Source organism: Stegodyphus dumicola, chromosome X1 (genome assembly GCF_044657685.1).
Source record: "Stegodyphus dumicola isolate Sdum_Otavi_A_Nest chromosome X1, ASM4465768v1".
NCBI classification, from domain to species: domain Eukaryota; kingdom Metazoa; phylum Arthropoda; class Arachnida; order Araneae; family Eresidae; genus Stegodyphus; species Stegodyphus dumicola.
The window spans coordinates 193,799,382-193,822,972 of NC_140780.1; positions in this window are offsets into that span (position 1 = coordinate 193,799,382).

Sequence of the window (23,591 nt, forward strand, 5' to 3'; positions counted from 1 at the left end):
TAAACCATTAATTTTTTTTAAAAAATAACACGTACATTTCAATAGAATTACTTTATTATAGAAATTATTACTTTGCAACTTTAGCACAAGTATTAGGCAATTCATTACTAATAATTACCTTGGTTACTTAAAAATTACATATATAGGTAGATAAATAGATAGATGGATATTCATGTAATTATTCAATAGATGACCTTAAATTGCAATAATTCTGTGCAGGTATCTTGAGATTAGATGATAACTGTTAACTATGAAATGCCATCTGTAACTACTTGGAAAGACCTTTAATGTGCAGATTCACAAAATTAAATGATGGAGACAGACCTGACGAATGCAATACGTTAATTTAATTGTAGACGTTCTTGGGAAGCCTAAACATGTTCACACATCATTTTGGGTTCTTATCGCACCCTGCACTCTTTCATATAATGGATTTCATTTTTAGAACAATGGACAAAGCAGAGCGATGAGAACACAGATGTTGTGAGCAGCAAGCGAGTTTAGGAAAAAACGTACTGCGCAATAGTAACAGCAGTATTTAAAGACTTGATTTCTTTGTTTAAATTTTGAGCTTTGCAAAGCATTGCAGGATTAATGATAATGTAATATGGATTAGTTTTTCAAGTAAGGAAATTAGTTTTAAGATAAGAAGCAGACGCAGCCAAATTAAAAATCAGTAATTAAAAGGAATATTTCTAAATTAATTAATAATTTTGAGTTACATATTTTTTATCTTACACACACACACACATATGTATATTTGTATACAACTCCCATTCCAGGCCCATTCTACCCTAGGTCTTATTTGTCTCAAAATCCGGTGTCTGGAGAAATGGTCAACCACCACTGTTGAGGTATTCATATTGCCAGTATTCTGCCTTAAATTACCGTCAACCTCTGTCTTATTAGAAATTTAAAGTTCTATTGCCAATTGTCTTTCATGTTTTGTAGTTTCCGTCTATCTATGTATCTGTCTTTCTCTGTCTCTCTCTATATATATATACATAAACAGGATGTGTTATAAATTCGATCACAATTCAAAAATTCACAATAAAAGAAGTAATGCTCGGAAAAAATTTCGGTTTGCGCGAATATGATGAAAGGGACATTTAGATTTGTTTTCCATGTATAACAAAAGATTCCAAGAGTAACCAAAAGAGAGTTCTTACATATACTGAGGCGTTCCATGCAAAATCAACCAAACACAAACAGACAACGAAACCGATCAAAATAACATGACCCTGTGCATTTAAACTACCAGCACAAGATATTAGGCAAGTGAGGCGAGTTACTAAGCATATTAAAGCTGAGAGTAGCATGTCGGCATCGATGACACTGACTATCCGTAGAATGGCATCTTTCAGTTCCAAACAAGTGGCTCGGGAGCCCCTGTACACACGAGACTTTAGGTATCTCTACAACCAAAAATCTGTTAGGCGGTTCATTACTATGGTAATCGTGATGGCCACTTAAGCTTACAATCTCGACTCATGAATCAGTCTTCAGCAAAAATTTTCAACAGGAAAGTCACATGCAGCTTGGGGCTGGGCAGAGTCTTGCATGAAGGTGACGACAGTTAACCCATGTCTGCAATGCAGGCACAACATGGTCACAAAAAAAGCGTAGCATACCGTTGTGCTGTGACGGTGCAAGTCTTCCAGTTGGATACAAGACAACACTCTTCAAGAAAGAAAAGGTCCAGCAAGAAAGACGCTTTGAAACCACACCAAACAGTCACATGAGGAGAATACAGTGGCTTGGTAAGGGAGTCACGAGATTTGAAGTCCCTTAAGTCGAATGTTTTGCGTATATACGTAACTATGCAGTGAAAAGTGGACATCATCCGTTCCCATGACGTTTAGCAACCGTTGTAGATCACGTTAAGTTTGTGCCAGCGCCCATGTAGCAACGTTTTATCTTTTGTGTGCATCTTTATCTGCCGGTAATAACTGATGAAGTGCCTGTATTTTGCACTGATACAGGTTTAATATTCCATATAGAATACGTCGAATCAACGATTCCGGAATCTATGTTATTCTTCCAGCTTCACGAGCACTGCTACTCACCGCTGATGTCTCGGATGTCAGCTTTTTCGCGACACTTTGTACAACATGGACACGGTCTGCGCTCAAAGAGGGTCTGCCGCTTTGAGGATGACTCCCTGTTTCCTCAATACGTCATGCTAAATTCAGTGTATAATTCAATGAAATAGTGCTTTATGAGCCTTCAGTCCTTTTTCTTGTCCAATACTTGCGGATTCACCATTCTTGTAGAAAAGTTTAACCACCAACGCTCGATCTGGCATTGATAACGAGCTGCCGGCATCGAGTGACGAATCCATTCCATTTCCAATCAGATTTTCTTGGCTAGCCTGATTTGGGTAAAATGTGTCAGTATGATGTGTGAGCGGCCTTCTTTTCGTTACTTTTGGAATCTTTTATTCACACATGGATAAAATCTAATGTCCCTCTGATTATATTCGGGCAAACTAAAATTTTTTCCGAGAATTACATCTTTTATTATGGATTTTTGAACTTTGTAAGAATTTATGACGCACACACACACATACATATATCTGTTATGTGGGAAGATGGTGTGTACTGATACGGAAAGCGATTATACGTACACTTTCGTGTACATTTGTAAGAAAAAAATATTTTTGTTGCCTTTTTATAATTAATGTTATGCTATTATTTATTTGTTAAATGTTTGATGAATTAATTATTTATTACCGATTAGTATCTCTCAGTACATAGTTCTAAAACAATGCTACAGTTTTGAGCCTTTCAGTTTGAATACGTTGATCTCTATAACATTTCATGCCTTATTTTGGAATTAATGAACATTAATTTTTAAAAAAATTGGACATCGCTAATTCACAAATACTTTGTTTTATAAAGTTATTCTTTATTATATTTTAACTACCGAATTTTAAACATATATAAAAATTCAACATTGAAAGCATATTAAGAAAACGTAACAACTAAAGCATAGCTATTACTTTGTCCGCAAAAGTAAAAATATTTCAAACATTTTCACTAAAAATAAAATTTGATTTTATGTTTAAAAACAAATGAAAACTTGCCGAAGCATTATTTCTGAATTTAAAAGAAAGATAAGTATAATTCTTAAATTCAAAAAGAGTTTATTAAAGATGTAGTTTTTTTTTTTTTTTTTTTTTTTTTTTTTCACAGACAAAAGCTAATATTGAGTTTAAAAGAAATGCTTTTTTTTAGCGTTTATTTTTATCATATTCTTTAATATAAACACTTTTGTTGAATTTTAATAATGCAATAAGGAAACCAATTTCCAATTACTTCTTTAGGGGCTATCTTTAGTTTTAAGCATAAATAAGTAATCTATATTTTACAATATAGAATATACTAACATTAATTTATAAAATAATATTTATGGCACAGACTTCTAATTGCCGAGCTGAACACATGACTAAACGTTTTCTATATTGACGGCTCTGAATTAACAGAATATTGAAATGTAGTGTAAATTACTAATAAAAATTTGCACTTCTAAGCTATTTTATTTTGTACAGGAAGCATTTGTAGAATTTTCTTGCTTTCATTTAAAATAAAGAATTCAGCTACATTATGCAATATTCAGAAAATTGGCAAGTTCTCTGAAGTGGAATTTGAGTACATTTTGATTTGCCAACGGATGAATGTAAAAACTATTTGTAAAGGCACACTTACGTTTTCATTCGCAATTTATTTTAAGCTGATGCTTGCAAAAATATTGATTTTTAAAACTAAAGGACTGACGACGGTCTGAATAGTATATTTTCTTAGAAGTGTAAAAAATAGAATATAAATAATAACATTTGAAGTAAAATTAAATAATACATATTGTACTGCTAATTCGCATCAGTTTATAATAAGAGTCCATTGTGTTTATTATAGCTGTTGCCAGACGAGGAAAATTTAACGGAAACTACAATAAAAAATAGAAATGAAAATTAAAAAGGAAGTTATTCAGCCGTATCTCTTAAAATTTTATTCAAATTTCTTGGGAGCTTTAAAAAATAGCAATGAAGTAAATGGTTTATCAGAAGTGAAATATTATGTCTAAACATAAGATTTGACACTGGGGGAGGAATGACGTTACTGCCGACAGAAAAATTCTTTCATAAAAAAATATTTTTTTTCCATCTATAAGACATAAACTTTCATTTCTGTAAGTAAATGTTTTGATAATTTAAGTAATTAACTGTAACCTTCATAAGTACATGAGTGGCTATTAAAATTGCTATGCCACAAAGGAAAGCAGAGAGCGTAAATATTTATTTTACAAGTACATTGAAATAAAGGTTCAAATTTCAGATAATTATGAGGTATAAAATACACAGAAATCACTACATCAAGCTCCTTCCTCTGATAAATAATAGCAGCTGTTACATAGCTAAACAGACAGTCGAAACAGACTCTGAAGGGCAGTTACAGGTCTTAAGTCTATCCAGTTCCATGCGAGCGTTCGTCTATTGCATTCGCTGGTGGGTGTTGCAATACCATATTCTCTCTGCAGCTATTTCTCTAACGGTTTCATGTGTTATGAGTCCCTGGATTCAAAAGAACGCGTCGGATAAAGTATGAGTCGGACACCCTGTATATTGAGGAAGTATTACACAGCATGGGCAGCAAGCGGTCTCGCATTGCTCTGATGAAAAGCTGGCTTGACTCAGGCTCCTAATGACCGTATTAGACCCACAGACGCGAAAAGAAATCAGAAACGTTTTCGAGACAGACGTTCTACCCAGAACTAGCTTGAACGGCAGATTTATGCCAACAATTTTAGGGAAAATGTTACATTCAGGATCTGTTACGTACTTGCAATATTTTACGACAACGGGGACAAAATTGCTCTAGCTCTGTTTCGCGTAAGTCAACAAACCAAAGGAAGGTTCTAATTATGTACAGCATATTTCTATTTCTCTGAAAAGTTATTACGTTTCGCGTCGGTAGGTCTGATAAGGGTTAAAGATATATCACAATCAGGAGGATTAAACCTTAAGAATAAAACGGTGGCCGGCCAAAGTATCAGATATACGGACTAAAAGTGAAAGAAATGTGTATCCAATGGCACTCTGTACCATCCTTCTGGGTGCTGGGATGGTCTGACAACGAAGAAGGCGCCCTTCTAACATTCTTTCCCTTCTGAGCATTCATAAATAAATATTGCCATTATGATGCTGTGGACAAAATGCGGATTTGTGAGAAAAGACTATGTCATGCTATTAGTGCATTAATGGGCTTAGTGCAAAGCTGATTTCTGTGTTGTAGTTCAAAGGAAGGCGAAATAATGGTCGAAATAATCCGTCGAAATAATCCGTAGAGCTGCAGATTTCGGTATCCGGACATAATCCCGACAGCCGAAATCCCGACAAGCCAGAATCCCGACAGACGGAATCCCGACAAGCCAAAATCCCGACAGGGTCGAAATCCCGACAAACCAAAATCCCGACAGGGTCGAAATCCCGACAAGCCAAAATCCCTACAGGGTCGAAATCCCGACAAGCCAAAATCCCTACAGGGTCGAAATCCCGACAAGCCAAAATCCCTACAGGGTCGAAATCCCGACAAGCCAAAATCCCGACAGGGTCGAAATCCCGATTGTCCAATATCCCGACAGGGTCAAAATACCGACACGGGCGAAATCCCAATATGGCCTAATGATCCCTTAACATACTTCCACAGCTGCAACTAGTATATGCTTTGATGACTAGCAAATCTGAAGAAAATTACAAAAGATTATTCCAAGATTTAATTGATTTCGCTGAAGAAAATAATATTGAACTGAGGCCATCTAGAATCATTAGTGATCTAGAAAAGGCAGCTATAAATGCTCCGCGCACTCAAAATGCTGTCGAGGATTGGCACAGAAGATGGGAGACCTTAATTGGACGGGCCATGTTGGCGTTTATAACATAATAGAAGGATTTCAAAAAGAACAGGAGCATGTGGAATACCAAGTTGAATGCATTCTTCGCGGAGAACAACAACCAAAATCTAGGAAGGTAGATGATGACAGAGAAAGGAGAATTATGACTGTTGCGGACGATCGTGATAATCGACCTGTGATGGAATATCTTCGTGCTATCGCTCACAATGTGTCACTGTAAATATGTCGTTTGCATGTCTAAGTGATGTTTTCTTTTTCTTAATAAAAAGAATTTTATAAATCTTCATTTCAAATTTTAACTGTCATTTCAATTTGTTAAAAATTATTTAAGTAATGACATAATTTTTATGATTTTTTGATTTAAACTTTTAATTAATAATATGTAATAGTTAGTTAAAAATTGTATTTTATAAAGCTAAATTGAATGTTTGTATTTACATATTAACTTGTCGGGATTTTGGACAGTCGGGATTTCGACCCTGTCGGGATTCTGAACACTCGGGATTCTGACTCTGTCGGGATTCTGGCTTGTCGGGATTTTGACCCTGTCGGGATTTTGACCGTGTCGGGACTTTGGGTTGTCGGGATTTCGGCCCTGTCGGGGTTTTGGACAGTCGGGATTCCGACTGTCGGGATTCTGGCTTGTCGGGATTTCGGCTGTCGGGATTATGACCCAGACCCGCAGATTCCATATGTGCTGCGGGTACTTAGAACACGCACACTTCCCTAACTCAAAGTATATGAAGTGGTTATACGATTTCTAAAGGTAATAGAGGCAAGATATCTGTCGTCCTGGGATCAATGGATGAAGGCTCTTTATGTTCTGCATATCGCACATTTTAATCCTCCTAAATTATCGAATACAAATTCGCGTAACAGCCATTAGATCTGGACGAAAGCGATCTGCAATTACGCTGTATTATAATCCGGAATTCAAGTAGACTACGGTTCTCCAGTGATCGAATTTTTGGATATGATGACACGAATTCCTTCATCTTGCTTGAGGCATAACACAATCCCCAAAACAAAAAACAACTAGTAAATACGATTTATGAATGGCATATCGGTATTGCAATCTGCTTTTATATACTACTTCGAAGAGTTGTTATTCTTATTTGTAATGCGCACATGTGTAAATTGCTTTTCATTTGCATATCACAGCGCCTTTCATGCAAATTTCAGGCCTCTGCGTCTCTTTCATGGTGTAGCATTTTTAATATTTTAATGGCCAAAAATGTAATATGGAAGAAAATTGTATATTAGTAGAGTCTTTGCTTCGATAAAAATCGTTTTCTTTTGAGGAAAGAGTGATTATAAAGCAGATATAAATTAGCCACTGAAATGAAGTGTAGTTTCAGCTTTGTAATTTTCATGTATGGGGAGATATTTTACTTTTTATGTCCTCTTAAGTCTTACTATAATAGCCGAGTCACTTAAGTCACTGAGCACAGACAGATCAACATTCACATCATGGCGAAGAGGCTGGCTGTGTGGGCTATTTTTACAACGTATTTTTTCCCATGTGTAACGATATGTAAGAACCAGTTTCTTTTCGAAAGACCTCCACGAAGTTATTCTTCCCTTGGGCGAAATAGCCCTTGTATACTAACCTAAACTTTTCTCTAAACACTTTTCTCTTATAAATTAATCGGATATATCTTGTTTCACTTTGAATGCCGAATGAAAATTCAGAAATATGAATAAGAGCTTTACTTATGCCCTTAAGGGAATAAAATTAGAATTTTATCATTATTAACGGCAAAATCGGAATTTTGACGTGCATTGCTCAAAATTTGGACTACATTTGCTTTGACATTTTATTGAGGTATTGTTAATTTTTAAGAGCTTTTCTTTTTAATTTTTCTCTTGTAGAGTAATAGAAACAAGACTGCTTATATTAAAAAAAATATATATTTATAAATATCCAAGGAAAATCGTTCCTTAAAATATTATTTACGACTCCGTGAACAGTCAGGTGACTTATAGCGACATATTTCAGCGAAATGACGTAGATTAAAAAACAAGGGTTAAAATAAGACATTTTATTAGATCTTCAGCCTAACAATTCACACAACTCGTGAAATAACAGACTACTCCCCTGCTTGTGGAATTAACAGAATACAAACATTAAAGTAAAGCTTAAGTATCTAAAATAAGTTAATCACAAGACAAAGTCTGCCTACAAGGTTTGGCTTGGGCTTCACATAAGCAAACATAGCTAGCAAAAATTAAAGTCGATTCAAATAAACTTAGAAGACTGAAGAAACTAGCACCGAGTCAGTCAACTTTGCATCTTGGTGGGAGAGGACGAATAAACTGGAAAAATGATAAGAAGGAGTGCAGGAAAAAAAACAAGATAAATTATTAATAAAAATAAATCTCTACAGTCACTGGCACTATAATTTAATTAATTCTAAAACAAAAGTCTTAATGACATTGGTAGAGAATTTTAGTTCAGAAACTTGAGCCAAAACTTTCGCAATGCTTTTGGAAACTTTCAGACTTCTGCTTGACGTGTATCAAATAAATTGGATTTACAATAAAAATATGGATTTACAATTTAGATGGTCATTGTCCATCTCTCTTCCTTCTAGATTCCTGGAAGCAAAAATATACCAAAAGTAAATATTGAAGAGTCTTCTAGTATGTTTTGGAATCATAGACTGTAGACCCAACTCAAAAGAAAGTAGCTAATTCTCGCTAGATCTTGGAAGAACAAATGACTGCAGAAGAAGGTTTAATTAAGCTTTTTATCTGAACTGAACTTAACAGAAAGCACTTTCCCAGTGCTCACAGTCTACCACCACTTGTAGCTAAGTAATTTAACAGAAAAATAAGATGTACAATTACAATAAAGTAAGACTGGCTATACGACTGCCTCCTTCTTCATCTAAACCGCTAAATCGGCTACATATAGGAAAGCCGAACCTAGAACATCAATACAATCTAAACAGATCGGCTAAGCACCAACTATTCACGTACAGAGCTATTTCAAGTACGTGGCATAAATTCAGAACTAACTTTCCTATTACGAACTTCTTAAAACCGCTGCTTAAATACCGATTCCGAACTCACTTAGATTTGCATACACGTCATTAAAATTTACATTCTGGCAGGAAACTGAAATCAGAAGATAAAGAAAAGATTCTCAAAATAATTGGTTAAAATAAGGTCTTTACAATATTTACCGCCAGAATTTAAATATTTGAAAATAATGTCTATAACGGCCTAATCGAAAATATTAAATTCTAACTTAAACTTTAAGAGTCAGCCTTACAATGTAATGCTACTAAATAAAATTTCAAGGAACACAACTTGCAAATCTTGACTAGCATATGTTGCTTCGAATCTCATCTTCTTCCAGTGGATCTGGAAGGAAAAGAGTATTAGCACAAGTTTTAGATAAAACATGCATTTGGCTGGATAATTCATTAAACTTCATTTTCAACAAGTTTAATTTTCCACCCCCCGCTCTCCAGCATATATGTTTACTGAATTTTTAACGCACTTTCGTGTGGTGTTTTAATAACAACTTCACCACCTGAGCGACTACCCACATGTTAATAAGCTCAGACACACTAGACTTCAAAAGACTCCATAGATTCAAGCACATCCTAGTGTACTCACTCAAAATGCATTAATTTTTGTGTTCAGCCGCAGAGCCTAACTAACATTTAACATAAATAAGGTAGCTCTTTTAAATTCTTCCCCCTCTAGTTTTAAAATTTTTCTTTTATTACCTTTTAAATTTTGTTAATTTAAACTTTGAATGTCCGCACATAATTACAACTAGTTTTACAAAATTAAAACACTCTTTGCATTCAGAAACATAATTTACATTAAACACAGTTACAAAATGTATATATACACCCAGTTTCCAGATATCCAAATTAAACAAAGTTGATAGTAACGCTTCCATCTCGCCAAATGGCATAAAACAGTCTCTTAACCAAACCAATTCTTGACGCGAACGAAAGCTTTCATAGAAAAAAAAATCAGCTTCTTGTTGAAACAACTAAGAAAAACCTCACTTCGAGGTCAAACAATTTAGATAACTCTTAACAAGCAAATACTTGAAAATAAAATTAAAAGTTACTTATCTTTTCGAATTGGCGTAGTCTCATCTGTTTTTTTCAGGGACTGTTAACCAAGTGGGGTATGTGGTTGTTGCTGCTACCCGCTGGTGTCTGGTCTGCCGTTGCTCCTTAGGCTCGGATTCCAATTTTCTTTTCATGGCACGCTCTTCTATTCTTCTTGACTTCCTAAGGAAAGTATCCTCGGAGGTGATCCCTTTCTCCAATCAGAACTCATCATTCGGTATCTGCGGTGGGATATCGTCCATTTCCCCACTTGTTCCATGTCATTCGGTCTCTGCAGCTTGTCGGAAGTCAACATCGTGCGTTAAACGTGATTCCCTTGTTCATCTAATTTAATGCGAGAAAGAGCATCCGCGACAACATTATCTTTACCAGTTAAATGTTTAAATACTAAATGTTATTCTTGCAGATTCAGTGCCCTTTTCATTAATCTTGGTGACAGGGTTTTACCTGAGTAAAGCCTAAGGATGGCAGCATGGTCAGTGTATACCGTTACGAGTAGCTTTCCGAATTATACTTGGAAATATTGCACGGCTAGTAAGACAGCGGCAGCTAGTGTCTCACGCTCAGTAGCCGTATAATTCCTCGATGTAACGTTCGTTGTATTACTAAAGTAGACTACTGGCTGCTCCGCTTAAGATAATACGGCTTCTACGGCAAAGTCCGCTGAATCTGCAGATATTTCAAGCTGACATTTGTGGGTCAGGAACTTTTATCACTGGAACTGTAATTAATCTTGCCTTTAACTATTCAAACGTCGTATTGGCTTCAGTCGACCAACATAATTTTGCATTTTTTTTTTTTTTTTTAGTGCTAAGAGTGGCTTAGCTATATGTGAGAAATTTTTAATAAAGCTGTTGTAGTATGAGCACATACCTAGAAATGAGGCAAGTTTTTTCGCAGTATTCGGCGGAGGGTAATTTTTAATTGCAATAATTTTCGGTTTCGATATCTTTAGCGGAAAATTCATAACCTCAGTATCTGAGCTCCTTTGCCGCGAATTTACACTTATTGAGGTTCAATTTTAAACCAGCATCTTGTAAAAGTGTAAAAACTTCCGTGAAATGCTTAATATGCTCGTCTATCAAATCACTGGTAACTATGACATCATCTAAGTAGATAACTGTTGATTTTCCGAGCACTGGGCGAAGAATATCGATGACTCTTAGAAAATTGGTGGGGGCACCACATAAACTGAATGGCATACGTAAAATTTCGTAAACTCCAGATTTAGTGATAAACGCAGTTTTATGAGCATCCTCTGGTTTCCTACTGATCTGAAAATAGCCAGAGGTAAGATCTAACGTTGTCATATACTTCGTGGAATTTATTTGTCTAATTATCTCCCCTACGATCGGTAGTGGATATACGGTATACTTTGTGATATTATAAAGTTTCCGATAGTCTATTGAGAACCGCCATACTTTACTTACAGTAGGGGGAATATTGTTCTTTTTGGGGCATAATGCGACTGGGCTTCCAAACGGGCAACTAGAAGGCACAATAAATTTTTGTTTTAACCTCTCGGCTACGTGTTCTTCTGTAATCCCCTCCTTCATACCTGTAGGGTTTAGCCTAACAGTAGGGTTTTGCCTAACAGGGTATATTATTTCCAATGCCTACTGCGTGGTTTACGACATGCGTGAGCCCTGGTTGCTCACTAAATAACTGAGTAAACTCACTTTACAATTTTTGAATTTTTTTCTTTTCCCTCCTGCTTTAGGTAGTTCAGCTCCAGCGCTGGAGGCTTGGCTTCTGCAGACTTTTTCTTTGTCATGTCTAGTTTAATGGTAACACCTTGAAAGTTGTTGCGTGCTCCCATTGACTTGAGAAAATCCATACTTAAAATGATATTTGCTTGCAAATATTTAACTAGGAAAAAAGTAACTCTTTGTTGCTCACCTTTTATCTGAACGTGGAGTAGAAATTCTCCAATACAAGAGCAGCGTATCTTTCAGGCTGCAATCACTGCCGTACCTTCAGTGCTGAACAACCTGTAATGTTTAAAATGTTTTCCCTAAAACATTACTCCGTGCTCCATGTCAATTAAGGCAATTGCCGACACTTTGTTCAAAGGATTTGTATCTCTTGTAACACTAAATTTTTTATCACTACCGTATTCACATGTATTTGGGAGGAATTTTTCTCTTCCCGAGGTAGCTGACTTCGGGTCTTTCCAGCGCCCCTCAGAAGTTTAACTGCTTTGGTTTTGTTTCTTCTTTCCGCTGTTTGTCTCCTTTTTGTTGTCGTTCCTCTTCAGCGAAACATTTTTCTGGCGATCAAATTTTCTTTCATTCTCCGGCTGCCGTCCTTCATCTGGCTTAGGCGTGCGGAAATTTCCGTACTCTTATCCATACCTCTGCATGCGTGTATCACTAGATATGCGGCGGCTCTTGTACTTTGTGGCCTAGCGTAAATACAGTTTCCAGTGTCTCTGGGTTTTCTTCCGTACAATACTTTATCCACTTGAAATTTTCTTAAAATGAAGTTTGTCAGATCTTCCTTGTTCAGCTGGTACCGGCTATACAGCTCAGCGGACTTTTCTTTACGACTGGAAAGTCTTTTAGGAGGGCGCTTTTGAAGTTTTGGTGTGTATACGTTGGTGTCCCGGGTTCTCCAAGTAAGAATTTGACAATGCCTTTATACCAATCCAAAGTCTTTCCTCGAAGAGCTGAAGTTGCTATAGCCATTTTTTGGATTTCGCCAACTGGGTATAGCATCAACGTGATCCTCCAACTGGTCCACAAATGCTGTTGATGAACTTTTGCCATCGAATAGGCACTGGGGACTCATCGAGATTCTCATGGTTTCGACAATGTACCCAAATCCTTCCATAGGGTTGGCTTGAGTCACAGGTGCTATTGAAGTGGATAGAGCCAGGTCGCCTGTAGCATTTTCTATGGTTCTAAACTGTTTTTCAAGGCCAATCATTTATAAAAACTCCTCACTAAAACTATCTAACCTAGAAATTATATCAAGAGTAGATTTACAACGTATTCTACAAAGACAAATATTCTTCATCTGTAATGCACCTGAAAACAGGAATTACTTGTCTCTTATCTGGTTCCTTCCAGATATCTGGAAGGAAAACTAGTTTAATCAATTAGTCAAGTAATTAAACGGCAAGTAACATGAACACGTATATATTTTTTTCCTTTTAAAACTCTATTCTTATTTCATTCATACCATTATTTAATTATCTCTTCGTGCTCTCTGACATGTGTTGTAAAGAGAGAAACACCAAACACGGACGTGTTTGTGTTCAACACTACCGCCTACAATCAAAACACAAACGTGTTAAAATTCAACATAACAAGACCGTCAGAGAGCCTAACTACATTCATTCATTCAAAATTAAGCACATATTCGCTATGCGTAACGCTTTTTTCAGTCATACCATTAAGTTTTAAAGATTTGGCATTTATAAAACATTTTTACTTTTAACATATCACAGTTCTTCTTAAATTTTAACGGAACAGCTCACACGTACATAAGAACACATTAACATGCCATTAACTTGACGCATTTCAAAACATACCTTAGTAATAAAATGTTTTGTTAACTTTCTCTTCTTCAAAGCAAGTGCTGGTTCTTTTATATTTAAGTACTACATTTCACAAGTCCTTCAGACTAAAACGTCTTTTCTTAATCGTTTAAATAAAGCTTTATACAATATTTTTACAATGTTCTTAAGGTACCTTACTCATACTTTTACAAAAGCTTTTACAATACTCAAGCATTTACACATTACTATTATACAATAATTTTAGATTACTCGCGGGTAGTTGAAAAACATAGTAACAAATAGGTAAACTCAATTTCTCGCCTTTTTGGAGATAACGGTAGACCTCACATGAAATAAAAATTCTCCTTAAATTCTGCCACTTACAGTAAGAACGAAAAATTAACTTAAAGTTTCAAAGTAACATAAAGTTTTACTTATCTTTGTGATATTCGGACATCCGCTTAGCCGCTCAGTCCTGGAAGGTGGAGAAGACCATGGTTTGGTTAATCCGACACCTTGTTCGGGCTTGACCCTCAGTCTCCTCTTCAATCCGTTTTTTTTGGACGTGCTTGATGGCTCTTGAAAAGTTTCTTCTTGTCAGCTGGTTGTTTTCCTGGTCGCTTGGCAGGTGGTGTCTTCATAGGCGTCGGGACATCCCCAGTCTGTAGCTGCCGGGTTCTGCTTGCTTGCTGCTCGAACTTTGATTGCTGCATTGAGTTTGCAACTGGCTTTCCATCCTAGTCGATTCGTGGACACTTGCTGCGTAGAGTCCTTTCCGAGGGTTCGCTTTTTCTTTTCTCGCAAATGCTATGACTGCGGCCATTTCTTCTTGACTTCCGTTCTGCTAGAATTTTCTCCTTCCTCTTGTTGGAACCGGTCGTGCCCTCTCTTTTCTGGTCGGGGGAACATCTTCCTTTTCTTGTTACCTTCGGTTTTCCATCGGGGGCTTTTATTTTCTTGCCTATATCTTTACTTGTAGCTGATTCTGGCGGTCGTTGTTGTGCCATGTCTTGAGATGGTGCTTGTCATGCCGGATCCACTTGGAGTATTTTTTCTTGCTCTTCAGTTGGCAGGTGCGGGAGGCTCCGCTCTCACTTCCGGCACTGGTTTCATAGCCAGCTTAAGAGATTCTTCACTGAAATCAAGAGTTGCTTCGGCCGCTGAAAGAAAATCTACTCCCAGTATTATGCATGCTTGAAGATTCCTTACAATAAAAACATAATTTTTACCTGCTTGTCCTTAATGCGGATATACAGTGGTACTTTACTTATATATTTGCATCTTTCCCCCTGGCCTGCTATCCCCATCGTATTATCCGAGCTGTAGATTCTATACCGCCGAAAAAATTTTTTGAAAAATTCTGCCACACAGCTACACTGAACTCCTGTCTCCAGGAGGGCGGTGGCTGGAATATTGTTCACTAATATTTCAATCTTCTGAAGAACTAGATTTTTCACAATGACTGTATTTAGCTTGATGGAAGAGGGATTTTCTTGGCCTTCGGACTTCCGCACCCTCCTGTCAGCAGAAATCCGTTTCAGTTTAAATCTTCTTTCTTCTTTTCCGGGCCTTGCTTCTTTTTCTGCTGGCCTTTAAACTTTTTGTCTGGCTTATTATTGAACTGCCGACGTTCACGGGTTGTTTTTGAATATTCAGGTTTCTTTGCCTATTGATTCGACTTTCTTCCATAGCCTGCTATGGCCTTGAAGCACCAAATTGGCTTCGTTGCTCGTACTGGCATCTTCTTTGAATGTCCGCCGTTCTTCTACTTTCAAACTAGATTGCGAGCTCAAACAACCTTTCACACGTCGTTGGATTCCTTAGTTCGATGAACTCTTGTACCTCGGGAAGTACCCTAGGCAAAATCACCTGGATTATTTCAGGATCCATCTCGCTTCCATACAAAAGCTTAAACACTTGCATTTTGCTTGAAATAAAGCTTGAGAGGTCCTCAATTCTTTGCTGGTATGTGCTGAAGAGTTCCGCTTCTAATTTCGTACGATTTCTTACTACTGGGAAGGCCTTTACTAAGGCGGTCTTGAAATTTTCGTAATTGTAGGTGGGACTTCCCGGTTGGCCCAAGAGATTTTTCCGATGCACTTGAACCAACTAAGCGCTTGACCCCATAAAGCGCTGGTAGCCAAAGTCACTTTTTGGAACTCATGGACTGGATGCAGCATGAAGTGGTCATCTAATTTTTCCCAAAAGTTGTTCACCGGTGAATTTCCATCGAAGCTCGCTGCTGGCTTCATCGATGCCCGCATGGTCTGGATGATGTACCCGATTCCTTCTAGAGTGGCAGCTGACATTTCTGGATTTTGGACGGATGCCACGGGTACATCAACTTCCTCTTGAAAGTCGGCCATGGGTCTTCTTCTTCGGGTGCCACTAGCAGGACTTGTATTTCTTTTAATCTGCTTGGCGATCATGGTGTGTCCTGGTTAGGCAGTGAGTTTGACTACAAACTATGTCCTATGGAACTACGGAGAAAAGATGACAAGGTGAGAAGGGTTAAATTACCCTTTATCTTCCACGATATTACAGGTGCTCTCGCACTTCGGGATAGAAAGACCAACTACTTGTGGTCTGAACGTAAAAATATAAAAACTAGTAACTAACTAAAAATAAGAGCTAACTTTAAGTGCTTTACACGAATGGCTAACACTAAGACTAGCTGCGGAAAACTACAATACGTCTTTAGCTTTCAAGAGGACTAAAACATCTGGCCTTAAAGGCAGACAGCAACTGATTGAAGCTCGCTTGAAATATAGTCATAAGAAGGCTCACTCTCTCCTCATCTAGCTCTGCTCTTGGCAAAAAGCCACAACTTAAATACTTCAGCGTTAGCAAGTATAATTTGCATAACCAAGTTAACGCGTTTATTCTGGTCGAAGTGGAAAATAAGAGAGGATACTAAAGTTTTAAAATAAAAATAAACGTTAGTAAAACTTAAGATCCTTACAAAATGACAGAAAGATGTTTTGTCGCTGAGCTCAAATCTGTAGTCATTTCTTTTTAAGTACCATGAAACTTCCAATAATCAATAAATATTTTTTGTGGTAACGTGAGTTCTTCGTAGATGAAAAGAAGTATTACTGTGCATGGGAGCACTTAATGTACTGACGAATCGAAAGCCCTCTCAAGAGGTTTAATATTCAAGAAAGAGGCTTTCCCAACACTTGGTTCGTAACTCTCTATAATCTGACTTGTAACCGGAATACCAGTTTTCGCAAAGGCCATTAATAAGAGATTCAGAGAGTGCTGACAACTCATTCCCTGTACATACCGACAAACGGATTCTTAGTGGTATTGGGTTTGATCGAACTGGAATCTCACTGTCTGAAGGAGAATTTTCTTCACCGAAGAGTTCTATTTCGAACTGAACCACACTGCCCAGCGAAGATGAGTCTGAAAGCAAGCAGGACAGCTGTGGCATGCTGATTTGACTGTCGTACTTCACACAACTGGGCATCAGGGACTTTTGATCTAGGAGGCCATTTTTTTTATAGGAAGACCCCTTTGGTTGTCATGTGTAACACCCCTACAGCACAGCGGTATGTTGATGATATTCTGCCCCCCCCTCCGTTGTTTTGCATCTCTTTTCAACAAACTTTGAAATTTCATTTTAGCAATATAATGGCTAGCCGTTAGAAAATTTTACCGACCATTTTTATGCTTGTCGAACACTTTCCTAGCCACCTAGATTTCTGCTCTTCACAACAGAGCAGTATTGAGACTGACGAGCATGTCCCCGATCTAACTCGACAATCGGAAAAAAGTGTAGCAAGAAATTACACAGGAGGTCATTAGCCAACTCTACTAATCAATTTCAAGCCCGATAACAACTTGCATAAGGAACAAAGGTGTGCCAATGCTTTAATGATTTATTTGCTATCTGTATCTTTTGAATAAAACATTCAGTTCTTTTAAAATTTTAATCGTTTATTTTCCCATACATATACCGAATCAACCGAATTTCGTGCCATTTGAGTAACTGAATCTTTGGCGCGTTCTTTTATTTTATTTCAACTCTTGTTTCCCTTTCCTTTTTCTTTTCTTCTCTTCCTGTATTTCTTGTATATTTCTTGCAGGCTTCATTATATTCTTGCCATCTAAGTTTACAAGAATTAATATAACCTCTCTATAGGCTACATTAACTGTTTATCTACCGTATTTTCAATTTAAGACATGCATCAAAAGTTATTTAAATCAATTATTTTTAAAACTTTTAGCTCTGTTTCAATTTCGAAATGGAAGGTATTACTAAAATAGCCGCTTTTAATAAAAAAGGTGCAATAGTTATTTTTTATTGTGAATAGACTTTTTCGGGGAGGAAGGCATTTCTAATTCTTTCAATTTTCTTGAAGCAGAAGACACAAAATTTAAAGAAAATTAATTAAAAATCTGAAATAAATTACTGATAATTATTTAACGACATTTTAGTGGTCATACTTATGATGTGCAGAGCAAATAAATTCATTAATGAGAAAATATCCTGAATAATGTACTAGTGCTCTCAAATGCGGAGATGCCAGAAAAGACTATAAAGCTTTTCTCGTCAAAACTATTTTATTTTTACTTTAGCCAAATGCTATTTAAATAGGGGAAAGAAACAACTAACTGTAGCTAAGTTTGTCGCATAACCGTCAAAAACTGAAGATATATATAAAGCGAATAGAGAGTGTAATTCCTGTTCCGTATTACTCAGAATAGAAGCTCACGTTACTAATTACGAAGGTTTGCTATTTATATTTATGGCCTTGGCAACAGTAAATGTTGCTAGGCGACCGCAGACGATTCCAGTCGAAAGTTTTACATTTTTAACCATAACGTCAGAACGTTTTGCCATTTTAGTGTGATTTGTGTTGTTACAGTAAATTGAAAAATTGATCTCGGGCAAAAAATGGGTTGACTCATGAACATTTTCGCGATATTATTTTTCATAACTTTCGACGTAGATTATCAAGACAACAGTGATTCGACGAACTTAATTCTTTATACAGCGATAAAACACCATCTTACAGCACTGTAAAAAGCCAGTATAATGAATTAAATCAGCGTCGACGTTCGCTCCACGACGAATTCCATGAAAGTCGTCCAAAAGAGGTTGTCGTGCCAGAAAATATCGATGCTGATAAAGCAAGATCGTCATGTGACATACCGAGAGATTGAGGCATCTTTGGACATTAGTATGACAAGTATAATTAGTAGTATGACACATTAGTATAATAACATATTACATGACTATTTGCCCGTAAAAAAGATTTGTTCCCGTTGTATCTCGCATAATCTCACAAACGCTAAAATGTAGGTTCGTGTCGATTGGTACAAGTACAAGGAAATGCTAGAAAAATACGTTCAAGGGGCATCAAAGGCTATGTATAACATCTACACAAATGATGAATCATGAATCTGTGCATATGGGCCCGAAACAAAACAGCAGTCGACAGTATGGGTCTTCCAAGACGAGCCAAATCGAACAAAAGTAGTTCGCGGAGGAAGTACATCGAAGCAAATGGTTGCCTGTTTCTTCAGTTTTACCGGTCACGTATCGACAGTGGCGTTCGACCAATGCATAACGGTCAATTCCAAATGGTACACGACCAATTGTTTGCCAGAAGTCATCGGAGAAATTGTGAAAAAGCAGAAAAGGCGAGTCATTCTTCATCGTGACAATGCGAGCTCTCGCACATCGGCTCAAATAAAGGAATTTTTGATGGGCCAAAACATCAAACTGATCGGTCATCCGTCGTACAGCCCTGATTTGGCACCCGATAACTTTTTTTTTATTCCCTTACATCAACAATAAATTGCGCGGTCAGCGATATGCGGTAGCCGAAGAAGCGGTTGATGCACTCTAACCCATGTTTTGGAGTTACCTCAATTGGAGTGAGAAAAGCGCTTCGAAAATTGGTTCAAAAGCATGCAAAATTTTATTGATCGTCATGGAGAACATTTTGAAAAATAATAAAAGCAATTTCGATCATAAATATCTGTTTTTTCATTATTAGACCAGAAATATAAATAGCAACCCTCGTATAAAAGAAAAATGCAAAAGAATGTTTATTCAAAAGTAATAGATGAAAAGAAATTAATTTTAAAATTATGATTAAACGAATGAAGAAACTATCCTCTGAACTTTTTTGCCTCTTCTAAATAGTCATTATGAATCCAAAAACAGAACCAAAGTTAATGTACTCTAAATAATGTCCGTGATAAAATTTAGCACTAAAAATGAGAGAAAGCAATTAATATAAAGATTGCAGAGCTTTTAAAGGAACGGTTATGAAAGAATATTAGTGCTAGAAAAATGAAGGTATGTAGCAATCTTATGTCAGTTATTAAAAATAAAATGCATACTTTACAGATTAATTATACATATAAAGTAATGAATATTTTACAGGGTTATTTTACCTTAAACTTTAAGGTTTAAGGCCCATCACTGATGTGATGTACTGTTCTATGTATGAATACATATTGAAACTTATATCACATTTCTCTTCGATCCAAGCATTGTTTCTCGGGTAGACAAACTGCCATGTGTCTCATAACCAATGAATAATGAGCGTAAAAGCTTCATGCATTACATAAATAAATAAAACAAAATGCACCTCGAAAGTGTTTGGGAAGCAGAAAAGAAAAAAAATTAAAAACCCTGTTTCTGCGCATTCGTAGACAGCATATCGACGTGTTCTTCGAAAGAGTCTTCTGACATTAAGTAACTAAAAACAATAGAATCTTTCAGTGGAAAGTCTCATTTTTAAAAACTGTTCTTTTGAGAGGTAATTATCATAATTACGAATTAACCGCAGTCATAAAAGCCGCACAATTGAGTAATTATTCATCTCGTGCCTGCGAAGCCCAATCCAGAGGCTCGCTCTGTTTACTGACAGTGACAAATGTCTTGTTTGCGTATACGCTGAGAGATCAAAAGCACAAAGAATCTCATTGTCTTAGGGCAACGGGTGAAATTTCTTTTCCTTCTGTCGAGCATGATAAAGTCTATAACCCATGCTCTCAAAATTGCTGGAGCAGTGGTTTTCGACTAATTTTTCAGGGAATTTTAAATAAGTAGAGAAATATTTACAAATTATCTCGGGGATAAAAAATAAAATTTGTAAACATTGTGATTAAATCTAACAAGTTGAACTTTATTAACTTATGTACTAATGTTAGTTTAATATCAGCTAGAAGTTATTTCATTCTGACTCCTGTATTTTGTATAAGAAATGCATATGTCATGAGAAATGTAATGCTGTAAATTATTTTCATGAGAAAGGCCATTATAATTCAAAAGTAAAAAACAGTCAGAAGCGAAAAGGATTAAATTTAATTTTACTGTATGAAAAAAAAATTAAAGGAAAGTTCTGCAGTATGCTTTATATTATAATTCTATTCTTAACGTAGAAACATTTTTCTTTTAAAATCGTATTTTGCTAGGTTTTGGCAAACAAAAGGACTTTTTCCTTACTATTTATAAATTTATTTTCTACAGTAATCAGCGTTTTTGGTTTTGCTCTTTAAAAATGTATAAAGAAAACGAAAAATGTATTTTAAGGAATTTTGAAAGTTCCTTGAATATTTCTAAGAAGTTAAGTCGAATTATTGTGTTTATGTACTCAAATATATACATCTTTCGAATACATCTCTCAAATATACACTGCTCTCTTCAGTCTTACGTATTCGTCCGTCAAGATTATGCTTGATGTAAAGTTCAGCGTTAAAAGAATTTAACAAATGGAATATACAGTATTTAGTGGAAAATTTCATAAAGAAAGAGCACTTAAAATTAATTAATAAAGGGAGGAGTATTCCACTAGTTTGAGTATTATTCATAAAATAATGCATGTCCAGACGCTGACTCATTGTATTTAAACGAATGCGTACAACTTTGTAATTGATCATTTAGTTCTATCTCTGTTCTTTGGAGAGTTTGACAATTTCCTTTTAAGGGATGCTATAATTGATTTCATTCAAGCGGCATGTTTAATTTGCTGAAAAACAGGCCTAATATCTACAGTCAAAGGCAGCTAATTTCGAAATAAAAGTGGTGCATACGGACATTTCTTTGAACCACCTAGCTACTACATATACGCACAATGCACGAATATGATTTTTTTCATTAAATTAAGTTGCATAAGCAACTGGAATTAAATTTTCTTTTATAAGTTGCTGGAAATGAAGAATCAGATTAAATGCTGCAAAACCAATTAATGAATTGTAAACGGGAAAAGAAGCCAGATACCAATGGAATAAAATGCCGAAGCTATAAAAAATATTTTTACTATGTCATCTGAATAAGCTAAATTAAGCTTTAATTCTGAAAATAGCTCTTCACACTATTTTAAAGCTTATTTTACATAGAAAATTTAAAAACACAAATTGCTGATTTCATGAAGTGACAGATTTTTAGTTTTAATTTAGCTACGATCACGTTGTTTATAAATAATTACTCAAAAAATTTAATCATTGTAATGTACAAAAGAGACATTGTACTATACAAATAATTAAAGTCTGCTAATAAATAAATTGATTATCCTCTGAGAACATTGCAAACGTCCGGGTTTCAGAAAGGAAGAAACATATAGTTTTGTAGTTTGTATTCCGTTGATTGTCAGTTATTCAAGTGTTGTAACTGGGGAGTTCAAAAAAAGGAATAAATAAATAAATAAATAAATAAAAGAAAAAATATATATTTGCAATCTTTAATTTATGTCATCTGTATTTTTGAACTCCTATCCGGTCTCTTTTCAAATAAGTAAAACTAATCAAGGAAATAATCACCTAAATACCCACCTAATATACGAGTTCATACAAGTGTAAAATAACGTATAAGTGTAATGAACAGAAGTAAGATTATGAAAAGATAAATTAAGCTGTCATTCGGAATTTATGAAATGTAATATAATGCAAGTGTAACGAGGCCAGTGCTTAGAAATGATTCCTGTATGTTGATAAAGCTGAAACAGAACTCAGCAAGCAAGAAATTTGAGTCTTAAAACACTAAGCTAATTTTGTTTAAAATTACTTTCAATTAGAATTAGAATTTGATTTAATTTTACATCAATGTCGAAATTAAACATAACATCATTATTTTTAAGCAGTTTAGAAATGTAATTTTTTCTACAAATAATATGCCAAGTACAGTTTCCATTTTCTACAGTTTCACTACATTAAATATTTGAGAGAATCTAAAATCCTTGAATGGAATCCAAAATCTGAAATCCTTGAAAGTAATCTAATGATAAAATCATCAATAAGAGAAAACAAAATAGCCAATAAATAATACTTTTAAAATTCTGACTGTGAATACTCTTCAGAGTATTCACAGTCAGAGTATGAACATATTTTTCTCTACTTGTACTTTGTTTGTCGCCACAGTCAGCCCATTTTTACTTACCGCTACTATAAAACACATAAAAACGAAGAAACACGTAAATACAAAGAAAAAGAAACGAATCAGAAAGTAGTTGAGCTATTGAACGAATGCTTGTACGCAAACTATTTAACAGGTGGCGATGAAGAGGAAAACGAAGCAAAATTCGTATATGAAGACATTAAAAGTACATGGAAAGGTGACGGTTTCACCATTCGAAAATGGAGGACAAATGGTGCAAATATGGGAGAACGTCTTTGTCAAACATGGTGAAATCCAGAAGATTCTGGAATAGAAGCTATTGGTATATAAATGGAATTATAAGAAATGTGCTTTTGAAGACAGAATCATAGAGTATGTAATCAAGCTCAGGAGAAAGCAGAGCTAATCACGAAGAGAAAAGTTCTTAAAATCACTGGAAATTTTTATGATCCTCTTAGATTTATAAATTCATTCACTTGCAGGGCTTAATACTAATGCAGGAAATACGACAACTCGGTATAAATCAGGATGATCTGTTGGCATCGGATTTTCAAAACAGAATGTGCAATGTCTAATGAACTATAAGCGATTCAGATTATAAACATTTCACAACTTCCGGAAGAATAGTAAGTCTCAATTGAGAGATGTTCAAATGCACTGCTTCACCGAAGCAAATCAAAGGGCATATGGAGCTGTGATTTATCTGCTATACGTTGCAAAG